This window comes from Caretta caretta, chromosome 1 (assembly GCF_965140235.1).
Source record: "Caretta caretta isolate rCarCar2 chromosome 1, rCarCar1.hap1, whole genome shotgun sequence".
Lineage (NCBI taxonomy): Eukaryota > Metazoa > Chordata > Testudines > Cheloniidae > Caretta > Caretta caretta.
In genome coordinates this window covers 204,369,652-204,386,951 of record NC_134206.1, presented here as the reverse complement: position 1 = coordinate 204,386,951, position 17,300 = coordinate 204,369,652, and the positions used below count along the sequence as shown (strand labels likewise).

Genomic DNA, 17,300 nt, shown 5'->3' with positions numbered 1-17,300 from the left:
TAATAAATTAATGCTGTATACCTCTGTTGCTCAAGGATCTCTGAGCACTTTTGAGCATTCGTGAATGGAGCCTCACAATTCACCAGCTGGGAAGGACCTCTAGTTATCTCCATTTTACCAATAGGGAAACTGAGGCACAGAGCAGTGTAGTGACTTGCCTAATGTCAGAGCAATAGTTAGTGGCAGAACTGGGAATGGAAACCAGGTGTCCTGACTAGAGCTAGGCAAAATATTTGTGGTGAATAGTAAATAGGCTGAAAAATGCATTTTTGGTAGCACCAATATTTCTGAGTTTGGTTCAAATTTGGCAAATAGTTCAGCTGGAAAAAAAAACACCTGAAAACACAAATTTTGAATATGTCAAACCGAATCATTTTGACGTTTCATTTCAAATCAGCATTTTCATTTTGAAATGTCATTTTGGTTTGACATTCAAAATGTTTTGTTCAACCCAAACTAAGTGTTTTAGTTTTCCTTTTTGTCAAGAAAAAAATAAATCCAGTTTCAGTTAGAAAGAAACCACATTTCCCCCCCTGATTTTTCAGTTCAGCCACTGACCCAAACCATAAATTATTCACTCTGTTCTGGCCTCCCCATTCTGTGTTTTAAACACATGCTTTCTCCATCCTGCTCATCTGAGCCATTCAAAATTAGCTCCTCACTTGCCTTTGTGATATTAATCAATACATTGTCTGAATGAAAGAAAAGCAGCATCTTCCCAAAGCTAAGAGAAGTTGGGAAAACAATGAGGTTCTTGAAAGACACAAGCTCCAGAAATTGGATTCCAGGCATGTACTGCCAGGATGGAGGATTTTTATTTAATTTTATATAAAAATGTTCGGGTTATTTTACACTGAGATGCAAAATCTCATTTGCAGCCAAGCCCCGGAGGGAGTGAAAGGAACTTGGAGAGCTCATAAAGACAAGTGTAATAGGATTAATAAGGAAAAGGCCTAAGACATAAGCCTTTATTGTACACATTTTGTGCTAATTTTTTAGTATTGATGAAGGGTGAAATGCCGAGACTTAACCAAACATTCGTGTCCCCAAGGCAATCACAGAAGCATGGTGTTAGCACAGGCTGCTGCTGCCATTCGGAGAAGGCCCCAGTAGAGATGCTATCTCTTAGGGTGAGGGAGAGGATCTGATCTCTGGGCCAAATTCAGCCCTAGGGTAAGTGGGTGAAACTCGAATCGGACTTTCCCCAGGGCTCAATTTAGTCCTGTGTCCTGAATTTCTTCCCACACTGTACCACCGCTAGTCACGGAAATGGATAGCTCAACCTCCCTTGTGATGAGAGGAGTGGGTAGAAGGTCAGACTCCCTCTGTGTTTTATGGCCCTACTGCCCCTGCTTGATGGACTGCACTACTGCTCTGCCTGGGTAAGACTTCTTCACTGTCCTTTGCATGACTTACGGGCACTGCTTGCAGTCTGTCTTCCCATTTCTTTCTTCATCTGTCGAGAAGAATGAGTAGGATCAGAGAACGGAAGGTGGGATTGGGAGGTCCAGCCATGGTAGTGGGGATTGGGGAAGGTAAGTGAACTGTTACTTGCAGGATGTCCCCCATTCGGAAGCAGATGGGAGGTGGGAGAGCTCTCCACTTGCTGGGTCAGCAGAGACAAAGCTTCACAGACACAATGACCTCTCTTTGGCCTTGAGAAGGCTGGGGCCTAATAACTACTAATTGCATGAGACAGAGTGAACAGTGTGATAACTCAGGGCAGGAAAGCCCAGGTGCTTGTTTGGTTTGGGATGGAGCAAAGTAGAGGTTCTGAGCTCTTCCACTCTAGCTCTGCCTCAAGCTATCTGGGCAATGATAGCAGCAGCCAGCAGGTCTGTTTCTGGAATAGAGGTGGAAACAGAGGCAAGGGATCTGGATATCCAGGTTTCCTAATAGTATGGAGATCAGTGTTTGCATTCCAACTATGCTCATCAACTGCTGTTTAACTGACTCACCAGCTGGAAACCTGACAGAGGGTAATCTGAATGAGTGTGCTCTCTTCCTGGCCTGGCTCCTGCTCATTTGAATTAAGGACGCATTGGGAAATAGATGGGAGAGCCAGTGACAAATGAGAGACACTGCAATTGGATGCCCGCAGGAAGGAACAAGTGTCAACATCCATCACCACTGATTAGCTCTGGAGAGAAAGAGACCAAGGCAGAGACACCAGCAGATCGGAAATAACTAATGGATCCCCAAGAGAGGCAGGGCTTTGTCGTCTGGTACCTTCAACACCTCAGTTATCACACAGCATCTCTGGGGTGGCTCATGAGCCTTCACATTGCTCTGTTTGCCACTCAAAGGAGGCTCTGTGACTTAATGGGGCACCCTGGCATTACAGCCACCCGCTCTGTGCTAAGCAAAGAGCAAAGGAGAGAGAAGAGACCCAATCCATTCACCTTGCCGTGCAGATCAGTCGGTCTGTCTGCTTCTGCCCGTGTCTGATTTGTGAGAGTAGGGATTGTATCATTTCGATAGACTTCAGCCTTACAGCCCCTGATTTAGGGTGAAACTTGATAGCGCCGCTGGGTTTTTATGAAAGTGGTGATACAACAGACAGGTAGATTCTACCAAGAGCATTTATTAGGGTGGACAGATGGGCACTGGGGTGGGGAAGGTCCATTAAAATGTTGAAATCAACCAGCTGTGAAATAGAAAACTGAAAAAAGTATATTCCTAAAGCTGTTGATATCAGTCTTCTAGTCTGGGGCAGTCTTATTCTCTCTCTCTCGTGTGCGCACACACACACTCTCTTACTTTATATAGTGGAAATACCACCCGTTCCTTGTGCCAGGCCCCAAGGACCCACACTGTTCAACAGGGACAGGCCTACAGCTGCCAAGACTCCAAAACTGGGCTTGTGGGCACAACAATTCCGGTCTCTCTCCATGGCTCCCAGCAGCAAATCCACACAAGCCCCACTCCTGCAGGAGGTTTGTGTACTATACCCCCTCATGGTGCAGTGCTCTCAGCGACTATCTGCAGTGACGCTAGGCAGCCTTTCCACTGCAGGGTAACCGTTGATTAGTCACCTGACCTGCAGATTCTGAAAGTCCTTAGGTTAGCATAGAGAAATGAAGGTTGTCCGTCCTCACCAAGACAATGCAATCAGCCAGCCAATCTGCTATGGAATCCATTTCTTTCACGCTCTCTCTCTTCCTGTCTCTGTCACGACCAGAGGAGAGCTGCCCAGTCTCTCTGACAATTATCTCATGCCTCCCCCTGCCCCCAACCCATTCTGAGTTCACATGTTCCGCTTGCCAGTGATTCCCCTGGGTAAGTTGGATAAGTGTCAGCTGTTCAGTCCTTGGGGGTCCCATCATTTTTTTTTGGTGGATCCTTCACGGATATGGGTCAGTTTCAGCCAGTTCTTTCCTGAACCATTCATTCCACCCCAGACCATTAGGTGATACACCTCCGGTCTCCTGTTGTGCCCCAAGAGCATCTATTTAACCCTTTGCACCCAGGGGGTAGCCATGCAATGTACAGGAGGAAACTGAGGCATGCCTCAGATTTCTAAAAACATTACAGGAAATTCCAGCTTCATCAGAACCATGACCAGGTTTCATCTCTGTAGATTTTTATATTCGATCTGTCTCCACAGTAACTAGATCTCGCCTCCATTCGGTCTCCATAAACTGTTTCTTGAAGCAAAAAGAGCCCATGCAAAATATAAATACACCTACACATATAAACAAATACGTGGAATTATTTGGGTTCCTTTGGATCCTGACTGCTCAAAGGGTCAGATCCTTCCCTACTAAAGTTCCATGGGGGCCAGGCCATTCGCTTCAGTAGGTGCAAGTTCAAATCTCTAATCACAAGACCAGGTACATTTGCAACATATTCCTAATTTTTTTAACAACTCTTTCTGTCAGTGCTTGGTCCTTTGGCATCCTGTTGACTCTCCATTAGCTCTCCCAAGACCTGGCCTGAGATGGTGTCAAAAATCAGGTCTGGCTCCATTGGAATTAGCTAGCCCAGCTGAGGATCTGGCCCAATGATACAGTACCAGGCAGTGAAGATTGAAGCCCAGGGTGCATTTGTACTAATGCTTGCAAAGCACTGGGAGACCCTCTAATGGAAGGTGCCCATAGACATGCAAATGATTCTTTTGGTGTTAGTGGAGAGTAAATGTGAGTGCAAAGTATTTGTGCACATGGCTCTCAGTGCTGAATGGTGTTCATTCCACTGGCTGATTTATAAACCCCAGAGTTGCCAGGTCACTCCATTTGATTCCACAACATTGCATTTTTGAATGATGCTAAAGCCTCCCCTTTGTTGCCGTGATAAAAAGAATACAAACCGAGCAGACCGTGACCAAAGGACTAGCCCAATAAAACTGAAAGTTGCCCCCACTGGGCCAGTAACTAGGAGGCAATCTGTGAAATTCTGTGATGCTTCAGTTCCTTTTTTGGGCCTCATTAATGCTGTGTACAGCATCCCGTGAGGGTCAGAAAGCATGTTTACCTCTTAATAACACCACAGCATTGATTGTTTTCCTCCCTCGCTCCTAGTGTCATGGCGCTTTCTGTGTTCAGAACTCTTACAACTCAGACAATGGTACAAGAGGTCTCCTCTATCTGAGGCACTGCACTTTAGAGCAAGGATGGGCAAACTACAGCCCGGGGGCTGCATCCGGCCTTCCAGATATTTTAATCTGTCTCTCGAGCTCCAGGGCTTGCCCTGCTCTAGCCAGGGAGCTGAGTCAGGGACTTGCCCCACTCTGTCAGTTCCCAGAAGCAGCGACAGGTCCCCACTCCGGCTCCTACGGGTAGCCAGGGGGCTCTGCATGCTGCCCCTGCAGCTCCCATTGGCCAGGAATTACGGGCAATGGGAACTGCAGGGGTGGCGCCTGCAGACAGGTCAGTGCACAGAGGTGCCTGGCCATGCTTCCGCATAGGAACCAGAGCGGGGACCTGCCACTGCTTCTAGTAGCTGCTTGAGGTAAGCGCTGCCAGGAGCCTGCACCCCGACCCCCTCCCATGCCCCAACCTCCTGTCTGAACCCTGATCCCCATCCCACCCTCTCAGTCCCAGCCCAGAGCACCCTCCCATACCCCGAACTCCTCATTTCTGCCCCCCGCCCAGAGCCCGCACCCCCTGCACCCCAACCTCTAATGTTTGTGAGCATTTATGGCCCATCATACAATTTCCATACCTGGATGTGGCCCTCGGGCCAAAAAGTTTGCCCACCTCTGCCTTAGAGTATTAGTCCTTCTATACCTGCCGCATGCTCTTCCCTTGTCCTTAACCTGATGAGAGGGAAGGACTGGTGTTGTCTGTGAACTAGTGGTGCAGACATCAAAGTAGATTTAACAAGTGAACTGATTTTCCCCCATGGTGCAAGAGGCACTTGCTATGGAGTCTGTTCCAAAGTCCATTGAAGTGAGTGGAAGTCTTTCTATTGACTTCAAATTCTATGCATTACCTCAGATGGGTCTCAAACTGGGCAACTCAGTGTCCACAAGCTGCAGGTGAGCCCAAACAAGAGGCGCTTCAGAGCTGAGCTGAGCTTGTCACCCTTCCTCTGAAGCAGCTCTTGGTGGCCACTGACAGAGACCGGATACTGGTCTAGATAGCCTATTGACTGATCCAGTCCGACACATGACATGTTCCTCTTGGAAATAAGCCCAGACCAAAACCTGGCAACCAAAAAGCTCCAGAAATTCAGGTGTAGATCCAGATTATTTGCTTTAGGCCCAGCACTAGTTCTTCTATATTCTGCTTGAGGCTCTGGAGAAAAAAATGGTGCAGAAAATGGTCGTTGTCTTGCTACTGTGTGACAACGGGCTCTGGTATCCCAGCATTCCTCTCTTCTCAGGGCTTTCCAGAGGTACCATGTGCTTGGCACAGGGCAGGCAAAGCAGCTGGTGGGGCACTTGCCCCACCCATTCCCACACAAACACTGCCTGTGTCTCTGGTTTCCATTGATTTTCATGTTGGTTCTTTCCACACTTCATCTATCTCCTCCGCTCCTTTTTTTTTTTTTTTTTTTTAGCCTGATGTAGGGATATAAACCCTTATGCTTCAGAGCACAAGCCAACCTCTGACTGAGGTTAGGAACAAACCTCCCCTACAGGCAGGTCATTCCATAACTGCTCACTTCACAGCTTCCTCTGCAGCATCTGGTGAGATCCAGTCTGGCAATTCCTGTGGTCTTTTATTCTCTGCACACCCCATTACTTCCTCTCCCCCTGCAGCCCGGTTATCCATCCATTTATCCTTCTCTCCCTCTCTTTCTTTCTCCCCTTCTCGCTGCCTCTGAACACACCGCCTCCATCTCTCAGTGCTCTCCTCTCCCCTTCAATTCCCACCAGATGGCATGTGATGCAGTCACCCTTGCCTCTAGTTAATCAATTAAGACATCATGTTTCGTGGCTGTGCTGGTTCCCCCCATCCCCACCCTCCTGCACTGGATATTATTTCCTAGCTCCATCTTGGCAACTATATTTATTTGAAATAAATTTCAGGATAATTTGTCTAATTTTTGAGGTGCAATCTCCTGATGACAAGGGGGTTGGTTATTCAGGCTCCTGGCACCAGTGAGCAGGGACTGCACACGGAGATTTGTGCTATGTGAGGAAATACTTCATTAGACTTATTCCACGAAGACGCTTTCATTTCTTAACGCCTATGATTTTAATTAAAACCTGGAAAGTGAAGATTCCTCGGGTTGTATTAATGTTTTCATTTCCATTAGGATGGCAGAGTTTATAAACATGAGCAGGGTTTATAAATTAGACCTTGTGCGAATAATAAGTGCACAGTGCAGCAGAGAGCTAAAGTGGAGCAGCCCTGTCTCTCTCTGTCTTTGGCTTGTGCTTGCTTTACAGTTCTCTCTGCTTGGCACAGGCAATTCTGAGCCATTCAAGGGTTGTTCTTTGGAGACTTTGCTAAAAGCCTCTGCCATTCCTTTTGGTGGACACTCTTTTCCCCAGGCCAAAGGGGAGAGCAGTCAGATGTTTAAATCTGGGGCTTCTGCAGTGACCCAATGAAGGTGACTTTGGCCAGAATCTAGGGTTTAATTATGATCGGCTCGGAAAAGAGAAAGGAAAACTGACTCTTAAATAACGTGCTTTCCCCTTGTCCTATCCTCTCCTGGCCCAGTTCACTGACAATCACGCACACAGGTACACATAGTGACATAAACACACAAAGACAAGCCAGATCCAAATACATACATCAACTGCGTGCAGTCATCCACATACACCATGGTAATAAGCCCACACCTATAATCGTGCACACACATGAAACATCGAGTCCTCCATGGACAATGTGACAGTCACACACTATTATGGATAAACTGCACTTGATTAGCAGGTAGAGAGAATCCCCTTTTAACACACAGGCACTTGGTAGCACACTCATAGTGTGACAAAATTGAGGAGGAGCTCATGCACCCGCTCTGATCTAAACACACTTACACTTGGTTGTGCAACAGACAGACTGTCAGCATCAGTCGTAGCAATACCTTGCACTCACATATCACTTTTTATCCAAGGACAGCAAAGCACTTCACAACGGTGGGCATAATTTCCATTTCACGTGCAGGGAAACTGAGGCACAGAGAAACAGCATGCCCAAACTCTCACAGCAAATCACTGGCAGAATCAGGAATGGAACTCGGATCTCATGATTTCTAGTTCCGAGCTCTGAGCCCTGCAGCTTGCATGGATCATCTCCACTCCCACTGATAAACACGCAACAACCTTGTGGCGATGACAACACCTTCTTCTATGGAAAAGAAATTAGGAAAGTATTTAGTTATTTATAAGTGTTCTGCCCCTGAGCGTTGGTTCCTATTTCCTCGTGTGCTCTTCATATGTAGCAGTGGCTGCCAATAGAGGCCTCTAACACGGCTATGACTTATTACCAGTTGTTCTTACAAGCATGTAAGTCTAGCTTTCCAATAGCCTGAACTGGAGCACATGGAGACAAAGAGCTGGAGACAAAGCCATGTGACCTGCCAGGTCTCTGTGAATCATTGGCAGGTATTTCAGGGAACCCAGTATAGGAACCTCTGCATTAGTGCTAATGTCATTCTGCAGTCCTAACAGCTATGGGATGGACAGTGTCTCCTCCAGCACAGCACTCTCTAGCGTTAGTTTGGGGCATTGGTTCAGCACTGACTCAGCTTGAATTATCCACATGAATTCCTGCAGCCCCCTGGGTTTTCCTTAGAAATCTCCCACCCCAGTACTGACCTGGCTCCTCCTGGGTTAGTGAATTAGATCTGACCCCATCACAGCTCAACGTGGCATGCATGACAAGGAGGATGTAACAGACCCTCTGGACCTGCCCGATTTTCTCTCCCTGGTAGCTGCCGGTTATTTCGACACAGCAGTGAAGTTCCGGAGAAAGAAGGAGGGCAGGCGTATCGTCAGCCTCTGTCTCCTTGAGTCCAGTACAGTTGTTGTTGAGATATCTTTCCAAGCGGCTTAAATAGAAACGTCTGGTGACAAAATGAAAACAAATGGAGAAGCCAGTGAGACTCACTTAAGGGGCTTCCCTTTGTTGGCACTGCCAGCCCAGGTGGGAGAGGCAAGCTGGCACTTCCAGCCCTGGTAATACATCTGAGTCTGCAGAGGGGGAAGTGGAAGGGAATGGCTTCCAGTGTTATTCTATAGACCCTCTTGACATTGCTGAACCCATTAGAGGCCATTATTTAGACTGTCTGAGAACACGGGCACTCTCCTTCTCGAAGGGCTCTCAACTTCATCCCCTCTGAGAGAGAGGAAAACTTCCCATCAATCATAGTAACGTTAACAGCTCCCCCTTGGAAATCCCCAGCAGCACGGCCCACCTTGCTTGTTGCCACAATTAGTTTCAAGGAGACTTTAACGGTGTCTGGGAAATTGCACCATTTCTTTTCTTCCTTTAAAACCTTTTCTTTCTCCCTCTCTCTCCACTTCCCTGCCACTTTACTTACTTTCCTGCAGGTTCAAAACATTGTACAGATCATTTCTGTGTGAAACCAGGACATTATCTTAATCTTTATTTTATTTCCAAAGTATTTATTTCCCACAGCACTGTGGGCCATCCTGTGGTCCCAAACCCCCTTATCCCACCCTGCTCCAAACATGCTTTGCCTTTTGATTGTGGGGAAAACGGATTTCTAGGAATATAGACTTAGCTGTCTTAGATAAAACTATCAGTCCATCCAGTCTGGTATTCTGCCCCCAGCCCTCACCCACTTTTGATGGCTTTGCGGAAAGTGGAGAAGTGATATTATTGTAATGCACCTCATCAGCTGAGCAATGTTGTGTAGAAGAGTGCATAGTTGGATCAGGTGGATTCTCTGAAAATGCTAGGGGAGTGAATGGCCCTTAAGGGCAGGTGTCAGGGACCAGGTTCGGAAGTTTCAGAGAGCAGCACCACACACACACACAAAGCAATATTTCTCCAAGAGGTTTCTCCAGAGCTTGCAGGAAAAGGAAATTTTCCTACCTTGAAAGAAAAAAAAATAATCTGAAATGGGGGCGAATGGACAAAAATTCAAAATTTCTTGCTGGGGGGGGGGTGTTGTGGAAAAAACGTATTTCAGGAGGACTGAAACAGCAAGCCAAGATATTCTCCTGGCAAGGCAGCTGGCTCCCTGGGAGGCCATGAGTCAGGCAGCCCAGCAAGCAGCTGCCCAGGGAGCCAGGCAGCCTGGGAAGCCAGTTGCCCAGACAGCTGGCCAGCCTGGAGAGGCAGCTGCTCAATGAGCTGTTGAGCCTTGAAGCCTAGGGAACTCTGACTCCCAAGGTCCCCCCGCCCCCCAAGATGGTTTGCTGAGGAGCTGTGAGCCCAGAGAGCCCTGGTTCTGGGGCAGCCCACCAGGGTGTAGCTGAGGAGCTGGGCAGCCCAGCAACCCCTGGAAGACCAGCAGCCTGCGAGGCAGGGAGCTGGGTAGCCATCCCTGCCTGGTTTCTGTTGCAAGTTTTGACTAAATTGACACGTTCCCATGGAAAATTTCACTTTAATCCCATCATGACTTTCTGGTGGAAAATGGTTCTGTCAGAAAATTACTGGCCATCTCTTCAGGTTTTCCCGTGATTGACCTTTCTTTGAGGCAGCTGTCCCAGGAAATTGGTAAGAGGTGCTCAGAACATGCTGCCAACTGTCCAGTTTTATGGGCTCAGGATCATCCCCCCTGTCCAGGTCTTTTTTTTTTTTTTGTATTTTAGAGGTGACAACCCTAGTTACCAGTTCAAATGTGGCAGAAGTCAGTTGTGACTTATCTGAGGAATGTATTGTGGCACATGTGAAATGGCTTTGGCGAGTCTCTGGCCTGGTCTTCACTGCTTTTTAAAAAGTGTATTTGTGTACCTCAGGAACTAATGAATGTGAGCTATTTTGAGGTCAAAACGATGAAGGTAAGGCACTGTAGTTTTACCTTGAGGTGTGGTCAATCCCAGGTGGGGGTGTAGTGCCTCTCTACAATTTTTACCTTAGGCTAGCTGGTGCATGTTACTTACCCTAGGGTAAAACACACATCTTCTTTAGTAGTGAAGGAAAGGCCTCTCAGTCCAGCACTCAGCCAGCAGCTGTGCCCACACAGCAAGGACAGCTGCCGCATTTGGTACTAACTAGTGTCCCCATCTGCAGTAAGCTAAAAGACTGGCTCCCATTCTTTCCCATGAGCAGGGCTATCTGGAGGCCTATGCCTCACATAAGGCAGTGTGCTAGTTTACCTCTGTCTGAACTCTGTGGTGCATTATGGTAGATGCACTCCATTCAGGGAGACTGGGAGCGGTCAGGCTACCAAACTTCATCTCCCCATAAAAGCATGGGGAAAAACGAAATGTAATGTTGAAATGACTTGAAATGCAGCATGTCTGGTCATTTCTACAAACAAAAATGAAATATTTTGATTTTAGGAATGCCAAAATATTCTGTTTCTATAAAAAAAAAATCAAAACCAAAACATTGACATTTTGGAATGTCAATATTTTGGAATGTGTGCGCCATGGAAAATTTCAAATTTTTGTCCTATTTTGGGAAAAAAACTAAAGGCTGACATATTGGATTTTTGGGTGGGACAGAAATTCTGAATTTCACTTAGCTCTAGTATAGTTATAAACACTAGTCTGGAGATTCCACACACATTTGTGATTTACTGGGTGGCAAACTAGGAGTATCTAGACTAGTGTTTACAAATGTGTGTGCTAAATCCAGCTAATTGGTGAGCAATTAACTTGAGTTAAAACAAGGGTAAAGTCTAGACAAAGCCTGAGTGTGTGTTTGTGGTTTGATAAACAGATTTTCTCTGAAATGCCTTCTGGACTTCTCTTCGCTAATCCTGCTGGGGAAATGGAAAAGGGATTTTAAATAACTGGAATAAAAAGTGTGCGTGCTTGCCAGTGAAAGGGAAGAGTCTACATCAGGGTAATGGAGATTTTAAAAGAAAGGGCATGAGCCCTTCCAGACATATGCTTCGCTGAGCAGGGCTTCTGCTGTGAGCTGCAATGGAAATGGCTGTGTTCTGGGAACGGATTCACTCAGAATTACAGAACTCTTGGTTGCAGCATCAGCTGCTCCTAGGCTATTCTGAGCAGTTCTGCTTTGCCTGTGGCTTTCTACATACCCTTTTGGTGTGCATGGAGTGTTTGTGAGTATATAGTCTACCTACTGAATTATCATTATTTAATCTCTTGATTAGACAGATCTCTTCATTGCTCAGCTGAGTGCCAAACTGATGGGAAAGGCACGCTATCTTAATTAATAGTACTTATTGTATTCGTATAAATAAGTGTGCAGAATAAAAGGTATGGATGCATCCCATAAACTTAGCAAGTCAAACTTATTTTGGTTGTTGATTTGTATCTCCGTCAGGGAGTGGGTTGCTTAGAAGCCTGGTGCAGCTGCCCTGTTCCAGGCGGGGAACCTAGGGGCGGGGTGGAGAGGCAGCCAGGCTCCCAGAGGGGCTACCAGCAGGGCGCAGTGCTCAGAGCTGAGAGCCCTGGCTCTCAGTCCCCATACACTCCTTCTCTTAAGTTGGTGGAGGTACTCCTGGTGAGGATACGCACCACCAACAGAAGGAGGGTAGCGTGGACATGAACCACCGCAGTAATTACTGCGGTGGCTATTAGTCGACCTAACATAGGTTGACTTAAGTTTATAGTCAAGACATGCCCATAAACAATGATCACCATGTGACCATAAAAGGACTTCAACCCACTAAAGTGAATTGCTCACCTTCCCTTCCTTCAAGTGCGATGTGTGTCCCATCCCCCCATAATAAAGGCCTGGGGAAACGAGCCTTTCAGCATGTCCTGAAGGGCATCAAAGCCTGGTTGTGCTCAACCAACATGAGTTCAAGAACCAAGGCTTTTCGTAACAATGTCCTAACACACACCTCCCTTTGAAACTAGCTGTCAAGTTGAGAGATTCAGTTGATCACAGCTGCCACAGTATCACCTGGGGAGAGGTGAGGTTTTTAGCTAATTAGTTCCCAAAGTATGTAGAGCATTACAGGTGAAAATAAACACCTTACAACTGTAACCAGAAAATCAGTTGGTTTCCACTGCAGTTCACAGAGAACAGGCATAAAGCACAACCTCCTGGAAACCCCACCACTTAGTAAGTGGTCTCTTGCATTCTGCACAAGCCTCTGTTTGCCAGAAGCTAGGAATAGGCAACAGGGGATGGATCAGTTGATGATTACCTGTTCTGTTCATTTCCTCTAAAACACCTGGCACTGGCTACAGTTGGAGGACAGGATACTGGGCTAGATGGACCTTTGGGCGGACCCAGTATGGCCGTTCTTATGTGCTTACTAGCAGCCATTTCGGAGTGATTTGAAGGTGCTGTCGAGGGGCAACGACTCACTGCTGTGGCGCCTCCTGCTGGTTGTCTAGGGAATTAGCTCTTTTCAGCCAGGAGCGCCCTCTGCCGGTCAGCATCTCACCTGCCACTGGCCCCGTGCCCCTCCCAGACCCCAGTGCCCTTCTAGCTTAGGGTTCTGCCCCCGGCAATACCCCCTCAGTCTGGGTCTCCCCTCCCTAAGGGAACTCCCAATCCCTCCCTTGCCTTAGTGCCTACTGTCAGTCATTGTCTAGCCCCCATTCCCTGGGGCAGACTGCAGTCTGTACCACTCATCATTGGCAAGGGGGGCGGTCGGACCAGCTGCCTCTGTCTAGGTCTGGGCTGGGCTGCTCCTCTGCAGCCTTAGTACTCTTTTGTGGGCCTCTACCTTGGCCTGCCACTGCCCTGCCCTGCCCTGCCCTGCTACCCAGGCAGCCAGGTCTTCCTCTCTCCATGTAGCTAGCGAGAGAGAGTCTCTCCTTTTGGCCCACTGCCCTCTTATAAGGGGCAGCTGGGCCCTAATTTCACAGGCTACAGCTGTGGCTGTTTTCCCAAACAGCCCAGCTTTTTCCCTCTCAGCCCTCTCCCAGGGCTGTTTTAAGCCCTTCGAGGCATGGCGGAGGGACCACCCTGCCACAGTGCAGTGATCCAAGCCTGAAGTCACAAAGACCTGAGTAACCAAGATGACACCCTGCAAATGAAAGGCAAGGATGAGGCCTTCTAGCTAATTGCAGATGATGATTGTGCTTGGCCTCTGTCCCTACCTGATTCCCAGGGGAGTGGCTGTGGATCCAAGAGGACTCCTCTAGCTATGTTAGCATCATAAATCATTTGCAGTCTGAGATGTTCTGGTCTCGTCCCCTGGGAGAAGGGCCATTGCTTTCCGACTCCAGTTCTCTATTTGATTCAATCAGCTGCATGTATGGATTTTCCAGGTGGCGGCTGCAATGCTAGCAGCTTTAGGTGAGTATTTTAATCTGTCCTTCAAAGACATTGACCTTCATATAGACAACAGTAGACAAATGCACTCACTGCATAGGGGCTATCAAAGTATGATACCAGTGTCAGTTACTTGTTATCCTGCAGTGGGATAATAGGAACTCAGGAGTCCTGACTTTCAGTTCCCTGCTCTAACCACTAGACACACTGTGGTGAGAGATTTCCAAGGTGGAGGGAAGGAGGAAAAGAATCAGAGGAAATTGCCCAGGATTTGCACCAGCAACTGAAGAACAGTGCTGTGTATTGAGGTGTTTGTAACGAAAGTGGCCCTGCCTGCCCCAATCACCTCCAGTGGAACTGTTTTCTTTGATGATTCATATTTAAAAGAAACGCTCCTAGAATGCTCCTAGAGTTGGCTCCGTGTCTGAATTTTCCCAGGGTTCCAGGATATCTGGGAGTTCAGGCTGGTCTGTACTATTTATTTATGTAGTCATAGGTAAAAAAGACCTTTAAAAATTGGTTTCTGACAAGTCACTGTATAAGTGCAGCAATATATTACAGGTGTGTGTATACTGGGAGGAAACTTGTGGTGTTGCAGAATCTCTCCTCTCTCTTCTTCCCCCCATCCCCATGCCTCTTAACTGTTTCTCATTGTAAATCACAGCCCTACACCTGTTCTCCTATGGCAAGATAGGAATAATTCCCAGTTGTATCCTTGTGGCGGGGGGGAGAATAGAATCTCTCTGTTTTCTTGTCTCTCTCATTTGGTGTCTTTGTTACATATTAAAAAGGCTCAAACCTCTGGCTCTGGGAGAGTTACGGACTAGCCTCCCTCTCCCTCTTTGATCTGTCTCTGCACATTCGCTCTATCCTCCTCCCTCCCCCTCCTGATCACTCTTACATGAGTTTTCCTCCTACTGTAAGCACTTTTGGACAATGAATTACTGTCCATGTGTTTCTCACAGCTCCCTGGAGACATGACATAGTCTAGTACTCAGCCCAGAGGGAACCTGTTCCTTTCTGATAGGCAGCTGGCCAGTGCCTTACTGGGATGGCGGAAGGTAAAAAATCTGTTAAAAGGGAAAGAGCCAAAGAAATCCCACTGTACCCTATTGAGATATACGTGTGTAGAGAATACAAGCACACATGCAGACCCCTTCTCTCCCCCCTGCCCCGTCACCCAGGTGGAAGGTATACCTAAAGAATAAATTGCAGAGTCACATGATGACATGCATTTATTATATACCTTTGAGTGCTTCACCTGCACTCTACCCACTCATTCACCTCCCTGGGACTTATTCTGATATTCTAAACTCATGACTTGCTTCAAACAGTTGCCATTTACAAAATGAATAAAAACATAAAATAAAAGAGAATTAAAAAAAAATCAGCCCTATGCAAGAAATGTTTCTTCTCCTCTCAAATATACATTTACACCTCAACCCGCAATTGTCTTGGCAAAACTCAGTCCTAGGCTAGTGACAGATTTAAGGTCTGCTATCTTGTGACTCTGCAGGGCTAGAAATTGGGGGCTGTATCCCACCAGAAAAGGGAGATTCCCAGCATCCCCTGGGGTACACAGCACTCACTGCAAGCCTTGGAAAGGCCAAGGGTAGATCAGGCTTTACCGTCATAACATATCTCCATTTATAAATGTTATTTTAGGTCATTTTCAGACATGTTAAATGCACATGTTCTAATGTTTTCTCTCTTTCTCTGAGCCCTGCAGAGTTGGACTCATGATAGTTAAGGGCCTGATCCAAAATCCATTGACGTCAATGAAAAGACTCCCATTGACTTCATTGAGCTTTGGGTCAGGCCCTAAGGCACCTGTCTTTATTGGTGGAAGCATCCAAGAAGTAATTCTAATAAAATGTGTAAAACTCCCCTAAGTTTTCCTAAAACAGTAGGGAGGGTTTCGGTAACATACATAGCATGTGAAATATAAATGACCTCTGGTTGGTATGGTATTAGGTTTCATTGGCACTGATTTGGGTGGCCCAAATAAGTTACTCATGGCTACTACTTATAGGTAAAGCATTTGCCCCCAACTCATGGCCATAAAATCTTTTAACGACACCCCGACATCACGTATTTCCATAAAATACATTATTGAGTTTGGTGTTACAAACTGGTTTAGAATTTATTTTTTTAAAATGGCATGGAAGTATTTTTTCATATGCCTGCAAATGTAGAGCCAGCTGCCTTAGTTACCTCATAAGTCCAGCTATGTCCAGCTCCCTCAGAGGGAGAGGACTTCAGGCACCTCTAAAAATAAATGAGAATACTGTACATATATTGTTACCCCCAAAAGGTTTGTGAAGATGCAGTAATTTTGGAGGTCCAGGATAGGTGGTCATACAGGGCCAGTTTTTCAAAAATGTCTCATCCAACGTGGTGAGCTCAGTGGAAAATCTGGACACTTAATTTGTTGCCTACATGGGAGTCAGCTCTTTTGAAAATCTGGATGCTGAGCCTGTGTCTGCCCCTGACCCGGTTATGAAGATAAGACTATCCCTATTTAACATCAGAAGAGCTTTTGTCCTGCAAAAACTGAATACGCTTCATTTCCAACACCCCGAGCATAATGTTAGGAAGCGCTGTTTGGCTAGAGGTGCCTTCCTTAACCACTGGAATGCCTTCCATCATCTCCACCTGGGATTATGAATTCTGTGTGAAAGGAGATGCTGTCCTTCATAATGTAGATGTGATCCATGACATGATACAAGATTGTGAGCCGTGTAGCCTCCATTTCCTGATGATGGATCCTGCTTCTCCCAGGACCTCATTGGAAGTGTCACACTTTTGGATGTGGTATATGAAAACCTGTAAAAGAAAGATAGATGAGATGAATGGAGGGAGCCGAGGGAGAGTAAGAGCAGATGAATGGAGGGAACAGAGAGAGTAACATCAGTTGAGCAGAGGGAGCCTTGCCAAAGATCTCCAGAAATTAACAGTGAACATCCCCTGTGTCCTTGCTCAGTGATGCTACTGATATGCTCTGAAAGAAAACCTGGTACCCTGCCCAAATGTAGCTGAGGAAGTAAGATGCTTCATTGATGCTGGGGATGGGGCTGTGTGCTTTAAGTGCCTGTGCCTCTCCTCTCAGGGCTTCCCTGGGGAGGTATGTGTACTATCATTACTGAATCATTCAGTGTGCTGGCGAGTGCCTGGGACTGTCAAGCTTTTGAGTTAAATCTACTCATAACCGTTGCAAAGCCATTTTGATGTGTATGACAGTTAAAACCTCTTACAGTGAAATCATTTATTACAATCTAACATTTCACTACAGAGGCAGTAGGTCCTCCTAGGTAATCCCAGAGAAAGATCAAATTGAATTGTAAAAGGTGTTTTCCTGTGATGGGGATGCTAAGCATTTAACCCCTATGATACCCCTGGGGTGCCAACGCTCAATCCAAGGACACAGAACTTCTAGGAACTGCAGAAAGGGATCAGGAATATCCAGGAAATCACAGAGCTGGAAATGGCCTGTCAGGAAATCAAGCTTCTTTGCTGCAATATAATCTCCAGTCCAGGTTTGCATGCCGCAAGCAATGAGGCTTCCAC

General features: G+C 46.7%; 1 protein-coding gene and 1 long non-coding RNA gene across 2 annotated transcripts in view; both read left to right on the top strand.

The window, feature by feature from the left end:
* The window catches only part of LSAMP (limbic system associated membrane protein), a 1,345,674-nt gene that overhangs the window by 124,038 nt on the left and 1,204,336 nt on the right, over positions 1 to 17,300 (top strand). The window lies entirely within an intron of this gene.
* The window catches only part of LOC142070610 (uncharacterized), a 276,073-nt gene continuing 269,996 nt past the window's right edge, over positions 11,224 to 17,300 (top strand). The window contains exon 1 of the long non-coding RNA XR_012666499.1: positions 11,224 to 11,598. This is a non-coding gene — a long non-coding RNA (uncharacterized LOC142070610). The remainder of the gene's footprint in view (positions 11,599 to 17,300) is intronic.